This window comes from Tamandua tetradactyla, chromosome 4, assembly GCF_023851605.1.
Source record: "Tamandua tetradactyla isolate mTamTet1 chromosome 4, mTamTet1.pri, whole genome shotgun sequence".
Lineage (NCBI taxonomy): Eukaryota > Metazoa > Chordata > Mammalia > Pilosa > Myrmecophagidae > Tamandua > Tamandua tetradactyla.
Window position 1 is genome coordinate 71,468,313 of NC_135330.1, and position 15,144 is coordinate 71,483,456.

Consider the following 15,144-nt stretch of genomic DNA (forward strand, 5'->3'; position numbering starts at 1 on the left):
GAAGATGATTGTATAATGATATAGCTTTCACAATGTGACTGTGTGATTGTGAAAACCTTGTGTCTGATGCTTCTTTTATCTACCTTATGGACAGATGAGTAAAACATATGGATCAAAAATAAATAAATAATAGGGGAACAAATGTTAAAACAAATTTAGTAGATTGAAATGCTAGTGATCAATGAAAGGGAGTGATAAAGGGTATAAAAAATAGGGGAAACAAAGGCTAAAATATATTGGGTAGATGGAAACACTAGCAGTCAATGAGAGGGAGGGGTAAGGGGTATGGTATGTATGAGTTTTTTCTTTTTATTTCTTTTTCTGAATTCATGCAAATATTTTAAGAAATGATCATGGTGATGAATATACAACTATGTATGATATTGTGAGTTGCTGACTATATACAAAGAATGGAATGATCATATGGTAAGAATGTTCATTTTTGTATGTTGTTACATTTAAAAAAATGCAGTCCCTAGACATACTGAATCACAAGTCCTGGGGATGGACCCAGTAATCAGCATGTTAAACCATCAGTCACCTTGCTTAACATATTCTCTCTGCAGTGTACTTGCTGTTTACTCTAAAAGTTAGAAAGCATTGAGTAAAATAACTCCAACTCTACTGAAAATTTTCCAGGATCTGCTTAAGGCAGGGTTTTCTAAGCCCAGTACTACTGGCATTGTGGACTGGAGAATTCCTCTTTATGGGGGCTGGTCTGTGCACTGCAGGATGTGTAGCAGCATCCTTGGCATCCACCCATCAGATGCCCGTAGCATCTTGACAACCAGGAACGTCTCCAGACACACCCATGTCCCTTGGGAGGATATTCTCCCCTACCCCAAGTTGAGAATCATGTGAGCCACCAACCAAAGGGGATGGAGACTCTTCCTTAGGAGGAATGACAAAAAGGAGGTAGGGAAGGGACTAGACAGAAGGGATTTCTTCCAGAAATCATGACCTCAACCCAGTGTTAAGGGCTGTGCTTTCTCTCCTCAAAGGATGGTCCCAGCCCAGGCTCACCCACCCTGAATCTCAGCCTTTCCCACCACTTTTCAGGTGCAAGTAAGGCAGAAGCTATTCAAAAATCCACGTCTTCAGGTTGCCAGGTAGATCTAAACCCTCTAATAACTGCCTTTCCCATTCTCCACCCGACCATCTAATCCCTCGCCCATTTCTGCCAGATCTCTATCCTGCCACTGCTGCCCCGGCTCCTTCATTGTCCTTTAAAGGCATGGGAGACAGAAAGCAGGACACGGAGGGGCAGTTCAGTCCTGCCCACCCAGAAGTGGTGCTGACAAGGTTCCAAGGAGATGGCACGTGTGTAAGCATTCTCTTTTAGTAAAAACAGGCAAGTTTATTTTTTGTCCTTATTATAAAATAAACACGGTCACATTAGAAAATTTGTAAAATACAGAGAAGCACGAAAAAATAAAGGCCACTCATAATTCTGTCACCAGGTGCCAACGCTGACATCTGGGAGGCTTCCCCGTGTGGTTATCACAGCCCCCTCGCTGGCAGGGTGGCAGAGCTACCCTGTAGACAGAAGACTTGACTGGGGACAACAAAAAAATATTCACTGTTCCAGGTCAACCATCTGTTTTATTCAGATCCCTGGAGAAGATGCAGCACCTGAACATGTCCCAGCCCCATCCTTCTGAGAACCTGATCCCGCAGTTATAACATTAGAACTCATCCTTTATGTCAAAATGGGGCTGGTCTTCAGGCTTGAAGTCCAGGTTGGGGCTGCCATCGTTAAGGATCCTGCGGGCTGTGTAGCCCACGATGGGGTACTTGGCTTTGTACACTTTCGTGAAGACGTCATCCAGGGACTGCAGCTGCTCGGCCGTGAGGCCCGTCTTGGGGGAGAAAAATCCATGAAACATGGGGAAGGGGGAATGAGGGGCTCGTTTTTATCACTGGCCTCTCTCCATCCCTGCCCTCCCCACATCCCTGAAGTAAGAGAAAGAAAATATCACAACGAAACAATTTTTCTTTTGACTTTTTAGAAAACATCCTGTGGGGGCAGAGAAGCAAAGGCTTCATCTTTTTATTTATTTAGCTGCTCAATTGCTGCAGGTATCACAGCCTCTCAGAGGGACAGCTGCCCTGGGCTGGAGAAGGTGTGCTCTGCTGCTGTCGGCCTCCACCTCCCCCTTCGCATATATCCCACCCACTCGCTACCAGCCTCCCGTTCCATCTTCTCCCTTCCTTCATTTCTTTCTGTGATCTTATAGCTTAAGAGTTTGCTTCATCTCTGCCTGGTAGCATGGAGCACAACTGGTGTGAGTGCCAACCTTTCTGTTAGGATTTTCTAGACCCTGAAATGGTTGTATTTGATGTTATTTTCTCCTTCAGACATGTGAATCACCTAAAGTGGACACGAGGTAGGGGGGTGAGGTCTCAGACACCAGCAGCAAATCTGTTCCAGAGGCTGTGGGGGAGAGGGGCAGGTGCGGACTGTAAGGTGGGCCAGGCTGCCAAGGCTGGTGGGAACCAAACTGTGAAGGTCACTGAGTTGGAACACAAGTTCCTAAGAGCTTGGACTTGACTCTAGGCAGCAGGGAGCCATGGAAGGTTTTTGCACACGAGTGACATAATAAGATAACTATTTCAAGGAAATAGTAGCTACCACACTGAGCAGACCAGAGTGGAAATAGTCTAGTGAGAAAGCTTTGCAATCGCCCAGAGGGAAAGAAGGCCAAGGCATTTTGGTAAAGGCTTGTAATTTGCTCACAGTGTCATGAGTGAGGTCTGCAGGCTGCAGGGACATCTTGGCTACCCTCTGGTAGCGTCCTTCCCGGCCAAGGCATTGTAGGGGGCTCCTCTTCCATAAAACTCTGGTGGGGAGAAATGAGACATGAGTGCAGCTGTGCATGCAAACCAGCTGGAAGCCTGCAAATAAGGGGCTTCCAAGGCCAGCCGAGTCCTAAAAAGGATTCTGGGCTAGAGGAGGGAAAGCAATGAAGATATAAATTCCAGTAATCTACCCCTATCCACCAGTTTGGATTCCACTAGTTCAGGATACAAAATAATTCACACATGCTGGTTAGGAGGTGACTTTTAGAAAACACAGGGTGAAAACAGTCTCTTAAAAATATTGAGTGCAAACAAGACAATGCTTGTCCCCCTAAAATACTGGTGGAAGCAAATCTATTTCCATTTGATACTGTGTTTGGTATCAAATAAAAGATGAACCAATAGAATAACTGCCTCCATAAAATCTTTTGTAGTTTCAAATAGGGAAATCATTAAATGGCATTAAAATGTTTTGTAATGTTATATGATTCTGACTCTCTGCCAAGGGACATTTCTTGTTACAACTTCAGTAAATTATCAAGTTGGAATTTAATTTTACAGGCAACGGGGAGCGAAGGAAGACTTTTGAGTAGAAGTGTGGCATTATCAGAAGAAAAAAAAATGCTGTTGAAATAAAACACTGACAAAGATTCTTCTTTGGATCTGGTCATTTAAGATGGAAGGGAAAGGACTCCCCACCATTCCTGCCCGTTCCTCATCCCTCCAGTCCCCATTCTGGCTCCTGAGCTCCCCAAAGCAAAAATTAAGACGGCCAAGCCACTTACCCTTTCCAGAAGTGACATCAAACACCACTCCCTTCACTGCCATGTAGATGGGCTGATCTGCCTAGAAAGCAGGAGAAGAGGCTGTGAGGAGGAGGCACTGAGCCCAGCTCTCCCAGTGCAGGCTGGTTCTCTTTTGTTATCATGAGCTGTGTAAAGAGCAGTGGGTAAAGTTAGAAAACAGCTTTCCATGCAGCGTGGTCCTCAGCGAACTCACCACCTACCTGGGTCATGCGTGCTGGCTCACAAAAACTTGGAAAAGTTTATAAAGGAACATGACAAGCACATGGCAATCCCTTCCATTAAAAACAAAACAAAACAAGCCAGGAACTGAACCAACTTTACATAGCTAAGAATTCAAAAGAATATTAAATAAATGATAAATATATATATTTAAATCAGTCCAATTTCCTCTCATCTTCATCAATGTCCATATATGGATGTAATAAGTGTGAATAAACTACAGTCAATTCTAGTTATTCTGGCAGCTACTTGTGTGCTCTGTGAGCACTGAATTAGCCAATACTGGACCACCGCCCCTAGGGGAAATCAGGGTTAGGGTCTTGTCAGAGGGTGGTCCCAACACACTTTGTCAATCATACACACACTGGCTCAATACATAACCTTGTTTTATTGTGTTTCGTTTAAAGACACTTTATATCTTTTGCTTAGTCCTTAACTCTGTATACAATGAGTCCTAGGAAGTTCTTTGCTTCTCCCCAGCCTTTTGGCGACTGTCCCCATTAGAAACCTGTCCCCATTAAAAACAGTAGCACTGCCTTCAGAATATTTTAGAGTAACATTTAAACCTGTTTACAGGGTGAGAGCTGAGACCAGCAGAGTCTCATCAAGTTCTGTCGCAGTCAGCTGGGAACAGCCTCAGCTGGAACAGAAGAGGCAAAGAGGGAGACCTGGAGCCTATGTAGGCAGGAAAACTGAGTCCAGCCAGCAGTTCCTGGATCTCCAATACTCTCAGATCCTGTGCCACTGGCTGGAGACAGGGTAGAAGTTCTTTGCCGGCAACTCGTGCCCTTGGAAAAGAAGGAAAGTACTGCAGATTTTTTTTTTTCCTGCAGAAACAATCTGTCCTCCTTTGGTCTAGGGCTGTGTTTTTCTAACTGCAGTTGCCTGGTAACCTATTTGTGGGTCATGGATTTGCTGAGCCAGATCCCCCAATCATGTAAGCCATTTCCTTGCCATAAACAAATAAATGTATCCTACTGGTTCTGTTTCCCTGGTAGGGCCCTGACTAACACAGATAAAAAAGAGAGAGAGAGAAACTGAGAGGTTTAGTAATTTGTCCAAAGTAAAACAGAGGAACAGGGAGGGACTCAAACTCAAGTATAATCCAAAGATATAATGCTCTAAGTAGGGCAGACCACATAATATATTATGCAAACCATGACACTTCTGGAAGTGAAAGGGAGTACTATTAATAATTACCCCTGGACAACAGGCATAAAGCAGAGCCATCTAGGACAAGCACAGCTCTAACACTGCATTCAACTGCCTCTCTCCTCCATTACCTCTTTCCTTCTTCCTCTCTCTGGCTCCCTCCCTCTGCCCACAGACATTTCCAGGATTCCATCCCTCTGACAATTCTTTCTTAACCTGTTTCTCTGCCAAATTTACTGGTTCCTTCCCTCAGTGACCAAACTTCTTTTTTGTACATATTTTTATTGAGAAAACTTAACAACATACAAACATGAACATTCTTAACAAATGAACATTCCATTCTTGGTATATAATCAATGACGCATAATATCATCACATAGTTGTATATTCATTGCCATGATCATTTCTTAGAACATTTGCATCACTCCAGAAAAAGAAATAAAAAGACAAGAGAAAAATCTCATACATACCATAGCCCTTACCCCTCCCTCTCATTGACCACCAGTATTTCCATCTGCTCAATATATATATATATATATATATATATATATATATATATATTGGCATGGGCAGGCTTCAAGAATTGAGCCCGGGTCGCCAGCATGGCAGGAGAGAATTCTGCCACGGAGCCACCATTGTACCACCCCATCTACCCAATATATATTTTAACCTTTGTTCCCCTATTTTTTTCCTATATCTCTTACCATTCCCTTTCATTGATCACTAGTATTTCAATCTACTGAATTTATTCCCCTTATTAATTATTTTTTCACATGGGCAGGCACTGGGAATTGAACCCAGGTCTCTGGCATGACAGGCAGGAACTCTGCCTGCTGAGCCACCGTGGCCGCCTTATTTATTTATTTATTTATTTATTTTATTTATTTTCAAATTTTTACCCCCTTATCCCTACCCCCATTGCTTATTTTATTTATTTATTTGTCCTTATTTTTTTACTCATCTGTCCATACCCTTGATAAAGGGAGAGTCAGCCTCAGGGTTTCACGATCACACAGTCCCATTGTAAAAGGTACTATAGTTACACAGCCATCCTCAAGAATCAAAGCTACTGGAACACAGTTCAACAGTCTCAGTTGCTTCTCTCACCCACTCTAATGTACCATAACTAAAAAGGGATGTCTATATAATGCATAAAAATAACCTCTCAACTCTGTTTGAAATCTTTCAGCTACTGAAACTTTATTTTGTCTCATTTTTCTCTTCCCCCTTTTGGTCAAGAAGGTTTTCTCATTCCTATAATGCCAGATGCTGGCTCATCATCAGGAGTCATGTCCCATGTAGTGGGGGGGGGGGGGGCAGACGTATTTTTTTTTTTAATTAAAAAAAAATGACAAGAAAAAACACATTCTTAACATATGATCATTTCGTTCTACATATATAATCAGTAATTCACAATATCATCACATAGTTGCATATTTATCATGAACATTTCTTAGAACATTTGCATCAATTCAGAAAAAGAAAAAGACAACAGAAAAAAATTCATACATACCATACCCCTTACCCCTCCCTTTCATTGATCACTAGCATTTCAACCTAAGTTTATTTTAACATTTATTCCCCCTATTATTCATTTTTATTCCATATGTTCTACTCATCTGTTGATAAGGTAGATAAAAGGAGTATCAGACACAAGTTTTTCACATTCACACAGTCACACTATGAAAGCTTTATCATTATACAATCATCTTCAATAAACATGGCTACTGGAACACAGCTCTACATTTTCAGGCAGTTTCCTCCAGGCTCTCCATTACAACCTGACTAACAAGGTGATATCTATTTAATGTACAAGAATAACCTCCAGGATAATCTCTTAACTCTGTTTGGAATCTCTCAGCCATTGACACTTCATTTTGTTTGATTTTGCTCTTCCCCCTTTTGGTTGAGGTTTTCTCAATCCCTTGATGCTGAGTCTCAGCTCATTCTAGGATTTCTGTCCCACGTTACCAGGAAGGCCCACATCCCTGGGAGTCATGTCCCATGTAGACAGGGGGAGGGCACTGAGTTTGCTTGTTGTGTTGGCTGGAGAGAGAGGCCACAATTGAGCAACAAAAGAGGTTCTCTTGGGGATGACTATTAGGCATAATTTTAAGTATGTTTGACCTATTTTTTGTGGGGTTAAGTTCCCCCAATAAGATTGGGGTCTCAGCCTATTGCTTTGGTTGTCTGTACTGCTTGTGAGAATATCAAGAATTCAACTTGGGGAAGTTGAATTTTCCCCCTTTCTCACCATTCCCCAAAGGGGACTTTGCAAATAATTTTTTATTCACTGTTCAAATCACTCTGGGATTTATTGGGGCATCACTCTGGACAAACCAACAAAATCCTCATGCCCTACTCAAGGTTCCATACACTTATAGTGTTCAATTAAGCTGTCCACATAAGTTATGTTAGGAAATGCACTGGTCAAAATATAAATTTTGTACCAAATAAATATTTTTTGCTTTAGTTTCACACATGAGTTAAAATTTTAAAATATTAATTACTATCAATTTTCAACACCCTGCAATGATGACATTCCTATGTTCTTCCTCAAGCAAAAACAATTTTTTAAATTTTCAGATGTATTTTTGATGGTTCAAAGATAGCTGACTACTCACGTACTTTTGAAAAATCATCTGCAGCTACTGTTGCTTTCAAGTTTAAATTGACACTAAAAAATACTTCATTGGTCCTCACAATTCACTATGAACAAGTCTTTTAAAACATTAACTCATATTATTGTGTCAAAAATGAAAACCACACATCCAGTGTGTGTATAAAAAAAGAAATACACTTAGGTTGAAATTTGCAGTCATTGGAGAAAAATGTTTGTCAAGTTGGGATAGAAGCAACATGCCCAAGATAATGCAGTTTTTTATGGTATGGCTTTATTATTTTTGAATTATAAATTATTAGAAATGTAGCTAGAAAAGTATATTCTTCAAAAAAATTTTTTTCTAAACACAACAATATACAAACACAAACGTTCTTACCATATGATCATTCCATTCTTGGTATATAATCAATAACTCACAATATCATCACATGGTTGTATATTCATCACCATGATCATTTCTTAGAACATTTGCATCCATTCAGAAAAAGAAATAAAAAGAAAAAAACTCATACATAACATACCCCTTGCCCCTCCCTCTCACTGACTGCTAGCATTTCCATCTATCCAATATATTTTAGCTTTTGTTTCCCCTATCTTTTTTCTATACCCTTTATCACTCCCTTTCATTGATTACTAGCATTTCAATCTACTAAATTTATTTCAACATTTGTTCCCGCTACTATTCATTTATTTTTGAGCCATATGTTTTATTCATCTGTCCATACCATAGAAAAAAGGAGCATCAGACACAAGGTTTTCACAATCACACAGTCACTTTGTAAAAGCTGTATGTTTATACCATCATCTTCAAGAAACATGGCTATTGGAACACATCTCTACAGTTTCAGGCACTTTTCCTCTAGCCTCTCTAATACAGCTTAAACTAAAGGGGATATTTATATAATGCATAAGAATAACCTCCAGGATAACCTCTCAAGTCTGTTTGAAATCTCTCAGCCACTGACGCTTTATTTTGTCTCATTTCTCTCTTCCCCCTTTTGGTTGAGAAGGCTTTCTCAATCCCTGATGCTGAGTCCCAGCTTATTCTAGGATTTCTGTTCCATGCTGTCAGGGAGGTTTACACCCCTGGGAGTCATGTCCCACATAGAGAAGGGGAGGGCGGTGAGTTTGCTTGCTGCGTTGGCTGAGAGAGAGAGGCCACATCTGAGCAACAGAAGAGGTTCTCTGGGGGTGACTCTTAGGCCTAATTTTAAGTAGGCTTAGCTATACTTTGCAGGGATAAGTTTCATATGAACAAACCCCAAGATTGAGGGTTCAGCCTATTGATTTGGTTGTACCCGCTGCTTGTGAGGATATCAGGAACTCTCCAAATGGGGAAGGTGAATTTTCCCCTTTCTCACCATTCCCCCAAGAGAACTCTGCAAATACTTCTTTATTCACTATTCAAATCATTCTGGGATTTTTCAGGGCATCACACTAACCTGGACAAACCTACAAATCTCATGCCCTATTCAAGGTTCCATGTACTTATGGTGTTCAATGACCCTGTCCATATAAGTCATATTAGGAAATGCTCAGTGACCAAACTTCTTAAAAAGAGCAGTCTGCACCTACTTTCTTTGCTTTTCTTCAACCTCTTACAGTGTCAGTCCCTGTTATTGGAGGAAACTATTCTCTCAAAGTATAAAGTATTATACAAACTTAGTTAAGTATCAATAAATCAACCTCAAAAAAAGAAAGAGTCTTTTCTTAGCCCTCACCCAACAGCTGGTGACCCTGCTGCTGCACCCCCCATTACGGGCTCTCTCTTACCTTGGATTCTGTGCCCAGGGTCCCCAACACCACCCCAACATTTGGAGATTCCCTAGAAATCAGGAGGGATCCATGTGAGTCTGCCTTCTGCTCTTTCCTCACGTGGAGCTACACAGAGTCGCTTGAAAATGCAGCAGCATATGCTTGGTGCTTCTGTCCAGGGAAGCACATTAGAGATTCAGCACCCAAGCTTTTTACTAAGGGCTGGTCAGGTCACTCTGCCTAGTACATTCTGTGTTTGACAAAAAACACATTGTTTGTATAAATGGCCTAGGCCAAGCGAGCCACACTTATCATTTAGGAAATCCTGATGCTAGCTGTGGCCAACCTGTAACCCTGTAACCGAGAACTAGGATTTAAGGGATGATAATGACTATGGAATCATTATATAAACATTTCTTTTTTCTGTTATATTAGAGAGAGAAAAATACCTGAAATTTCTGAATATAATTCAGCTGCCCTGATATGGATAATGATTGTGAGAGCCCTTATCTCGTGCCTGTGTGATTTTAAGAGCTGTTATTCCCTTTATCCTGATTTCTTCTCAAAGTAACTTATAAGGGCAGAGGCCCTAATTAATGCTCAGGGAAGAACCTGAGTCAGCCATTAACTGGTTCCAGCCCAGTCTTGCTCCTTGATGTGTGTAAATTGTTCTTGTGACACTCACAGCTGTGATGGCTATTCCAGCCTGCTTCTTGAATGGTAATAACTTCATCTCCTCCTGTTTGAATCCATAAAAACCTTGAACTCTCTAGACTCAGGGAGGCAGATTTTGGGCCCATCGGCCCACTGATCTCCTGCTTTGTGCCTAGCAATAAACTCTTACTCTCTTTCAAACCCGGGTGTCCCAGGAATTGGTCATGTGAGCCATAGGGCAGAGAACTCACCACCTTTGTCTGTTCTCAGATCTTGCAAGCAGGCCTTTCTAAGGAGAGCAGTCTTGGGCCTATGTCAGCTCTTTTCTGCATAGGTTCCCTGACTCTGCACCATCTTGTTCTTTCCTCTACCCTAAAGGAAGGTAACCTTTAACATCAAGTTGAGGAAGGCTAGAACAGGGAAAGGCAGAAGAGAGAAAACCATGAAGAAGTCCTTGAATAAGGATGGTTAATCAAGACCAGGAGGGCCCAGTCAGCCACAGACACCCTACCGGGGCCTACCCACTTACAGGTAACACCCGCAGCAGCCAACCCACCTGAAGCCCAAGGACTCCCACCGAGTGAGTCATCTACAGAGAAGGGTGAAACCAGCCGAGCCACTCGGATGCACTATCTGCCACCAGACACTGGCCTGGAAAGAGGGGAGAGTAGAGGAGTGAGCCCTGTACAAACGCAGATAGTCCCAATGTTGGGGCCTCTCGCCTTCCATCTTTCTTTACTTGCGAGAGTGCCCGTATGTCTTATGTGTATATCTAGTAAGTTTCTGCCTGCTCCCTCTATGCTGTTGTTGTGCTCCTGAATTCTTTATTGCGGCATGCCCAAGAACTTAGGATACCGAAATTCCATAATGAAGGCATGATCCTCTGTGTTCTCATCCACTCAGGGTTCTAGCCAACCTCTCTTTGCAAATGATGCCCAAACTGGCATCACTGCTTATGGACTAGGTTTCTAAGTATCCCTTGTCATCCTGATCCATTCAAATCCTGTTAACTCAGAGGCTAGGGAACCCAAGCTAAATGGTTTTAACAAAAAGAACACAGGGCTCCTTCCTTGACTTACCATTACAGTGTGGCAGGCCTTGTTTTTCTCATCTGTAAAAGCAGATTGGCTTCTGCAAACTCCAAAATGTTACAGTATTGTGATCCCCACCAACCTGTCCCCTCCACCTTCTCGATATAACAGCCCCCACCCCATTCTAAGGCCTGTCTCCTGCATCATCTACCTGCCATTAGACAGGGTTCCACCAACTCAATGGACAATGGTTCTGAGAGCTTTTCTGGGTGCCTCCAGACAACTGACAGAAGGGGTGTGTGAAGAGGTCTTTGTCTCTAACCTTCAACCTCCCCATCTCTCCCTGCCTGACCCAGACTGACTCAGCTGGACTTACCTCAAAGGCAGGGGCATGAAAACTGGGTTTGGAGAGTCAGCTGCAGAGGAGGCCTAGGATATATGGGCAGGAAACCGACCTATAGGGAAAGCCTGTGTCATCACGCTGCTGGACAAAAGTGGTGGATTCTTTCACCCAATGTGCTCAAATGACCAATTCCTGAGACACTGAGGTTTCAAAGAGAGAAAGAGTTTATTACAAGGCACAAAGCTGATCAGATGGTCTACCAGCCCAAAAATCTGCCTCCCAGAACTGCAGTCATTCGGATAGTTTTGAAGCTGAGAAATCATGATTTAAGAGATGATTTAGATTACTGAATCATTATTTAGCTATTCCTTTTTACTTTCTGGTATATTGGAGTAAACAGAGGGAGATTCCAGATAACTGTAAATTGTAATCCAGCTGCCCTGATCTCTGATAATGATTGTAAAACACCTTGTGGAAAACCTTCATTTGTATCTAGTTATCCAGCCTTTTGGCTTTAGAGTTTTGTAATCACTAAAAACAGCCCCTAATGTTTATTAATGAAAGGTCTTGGGTCAGCCCAGGACTAACCCACCCCAAATCTAAAGTTATCTTGATAACTGAGTCTGGATCTAACCAAACTGGGCACACCTGACATGTGCAGTAGCTTAGGTTTTAACCCACAAGTCACTTAACTTATACCTCATTCCACCATTTCTTACATACATTCTCTATAAGTGAACTACACCTCATTATAATACTAAAATCACACCCATCATCATATTAAGGCCCTATTTTCTTACATATGTTTCTGTGACTAAGCATGTAATCAATCTGCACATGCTCAATAATTGGATTCCCCTCTAATTACAACATCTGGGGCCTCTGTGCCCATTACCCTAAACACTGTCCATCTCTTTCTCTAATAAAACTAACAGAATAACTGCAGTTCAGGAAGACAGATTTTGGACCGCTAGGTCATCTGTTGTCCTACTATGCGCCTAGTAATAAACTTTTTCTCTCTTTGAAAGCCCAGTGTCTCGGGAATTGGTTATCGAGCGGATGGACAAAAAATCCACAGCCTTTGTCTGGTAACAGTTTCACAGGATCAAAAGACTGGCATGTTTTAGGCTGATGAGCAATTGTTCCAGATGATGTAATTAGGGGATCTAATTATTGAGTATGCACAGATTGATTACACGCTCAGTCACAAAAACATAGCGACCTTAATATGATGATGGGTGTGATTTTTAGTATTATAATGAGATATAGGTCACTTAAAGTCTAAGCTACTGCCCATGTTAGGCAGACCCATTTTGCTCACTTATCAACCTAACTTTGGACTTGGAGTGGGTTAGTTCTGGGCTGACTCAAGACCCTTCATTAATAAACATTAGGGGCTGTCTTTAGTGATTACAAGTTCTAAAGTTGAAAAACAGGATAAATGAGTACAAGTAAAGGTTAGTCACAAGGTTTTTACAATCACAAGGGCACAAAATGAAGGCTGTACAACAATTATCAGAGATCAAGGCAGCTGGATTACAATTTCCCTGTCTTTCTAATACACCAGAAAGTAAAAAGGAATTTCTGTATAATGATTCAATAATCATTATCAGCCCTTAGATCCCAACTTCTCAATTACAAACCCACAATTCCCACCTAATCCAGAAAGCAGGCATTTTAATTGCTTCCTTCCCTCCTTCCATCTCCATACCCCCATGTACAGGGAGAAGTGATGATCCCAATTGATGCTAAGGCTGAAAACAAAAAAGTTCTTCATACACAGACCACTAGAGAAAAGACGTTTCAAAGGGGCTCCAAGGCAGATGTCCTCCACTGTGGTGAGGTTCAAGTAGGGAGCCTGATTCCTGAGGGTTCGTCCTTAACCTCAGGCCGCCTGGGCCTGGGAGGGAGGAAGCCCAGCAGGTCTCAGGCCCCAGGGCGGAGCCTGGGTTCCGGGAGGGGGCCGCGCCTCCCGCGAGGCCTCGAGTTGCTGGGGGCGGCCTCCAGGGGTCGCTCTGCCCGTGCCAGCCCCGCACGCACCCATGGCTGGGCCGCTGGGCCCCGACGCCCGGCCCGGCGCCGCCCCGCGTACCTCCTCCCCCGCCGTAGCGAGCCAGCTCCTCCTCCGTGAAAAGCCGCACCGGGGGACCCTGCTCGTCTAGGCGTGGAGCCTGCCGGGCCCGGACTGGGTGCGGCCCCGGGGCCAGCACCAGGACTAGGGCCATCGCTACGAGCGGCCACAGCCGCCGCCGGGGCTCGGGGCCTTCCATAGTGAGCCGGCAGGGCGAGCGGCGGCCAGGGCGGTAGAGCCGGCGCGCTCCAGCTTAGCGGCCCCGGAGCCCCGCCCGTGCGCGCCTGGCTCCGGGCCGCCGCGCAGTGCCGGGAGCCAGAGCCGCCCCGCAGGCGCAGTGGGGCTGGCGAACCGGCTCAGTCTCGGCCGTGCAAAAGGAAACTTCGGAACTAGGATCACAACCCAGACTACAGACTGAAAAAAGCCGATCAACAGAGCAACATTATGTGGCCATATTTCCAGGAGTAGCCACATAGATGACACACCCCAACATTCCAGCACCTACGAGGGTGTATTTATATAATAGGGCCGCAACTTTACTAATTCACTTTTAATTGATTTTTCTTTCCTTTCCAAATGTGTTTGAATTTTGGATCCTCAAGGGGGGGTTTTGTGAAAGTTAGGGCACAACCTTCATATATGCTCCTAAATAATAATAGCTAACATTTACATAAGGTTTTCTTCACTGATTTACTCAATAATTAGTGCCTCCATGTACCCGGTCGCTGAGGACATGTTACTAAACCAGACAGAGACAAATATCCACCTCCACGTGGAGCTTTACATTCTATGGTTGAGAGGGACAACAAATAAAGATCTATAAAATGGTATGTTAAATGCCAGGGAGAAAAATAAAGCAGGGAAAAGGATAGGGAGTGTCGGGGGTTGCAATTTTAAATGCGCTGACCAACTAAGGCCCCACTGAGATGGTAGTATTTGTAGGAAAATTCACAGGCTATGAGGGAGGGAGCCTCAAGGGAAAAGCGACCCAGGCAGAGGGGACAACTGCATAAATGCTGAGGAAGGAGAATGCCAGGCATTTTTGGAGGAACAGTAAGGAGGCTGACAGCTGTACTGAGTAAGACTGAAGAGGGCTGTAGGGCTAGGTAGGAAGCCAGGTGGGAGGGTAGATCAAGTGAGAGCTCAGTGCATTTTTAAAGACTTTGGCTTTTGTTCTGAGTGAAATGGGAAACTACTTAGGGAACAGAATAAAGGACTTAGAATGTCAACCGAATCCTTCTGGCTGGTCTCACTGAAGCAAAGGGCCCAGTGAGAGATGATGGTTAGCACCCATGTGGTAGTGGTGGAAGTGGTAAGAAGTGGGTGGATTGTAGAATCTTTTGATGGTGCAGTTGACAGATGAGATGTGGAGTAGGAGAGAAAGAGAGGCATCAAGGATGACTCCAAGGTTTTTGGCCTGGGCAATGGAGGATGGAGTTGCCATTAACTGAGATGGGAGACACTTCTGAAGAAATGAAGAGGTCAGTTTAAACCTGTTCAGCTTGCGATGCTTATTAGACATCCAGGTGAGGTGCCAAATAGGCAATTCAATATATAAATATTCTGGAGTTGCATTTAAATCCATGGGATTGGATGAGCTCCTGAAGGAAGTGCACAGGGAGAAAGAGGAGGGGGAACCCAGAACTGAGCTCCCAGGACCTTCCAACATCTGGTGGTTTGAGGAAGCTGCC

At 43.4% G+C, this 15,144-nt stretch overlaps 1 pseudogene across 1 annotated transcript; it reads right to left on the minus strand.

Annotated features, from left to right (window-relative positions):
- Positions 1-1,331: 1,331 nt before the first annotated feature.
- On the minus strand, positions 1,332-13,721 carry LOC143681055 (neudesin-like; annotated as a pseudogene). The gene is made up of 5 exons (XR_013174339.1): positions 13,487-13,721; positions 10,083-10,093; positions 3,585-3,645; positions 2,738-2,840; positions 1,332-1,859 (listed from the first exon to the last, which is right to left on the minus strand). The product of XR_013174339.1 is annotated as a neudesin-like (transcript).
- Positions 13,722-15,144: the final 1,423 nt, after the last annotated feature.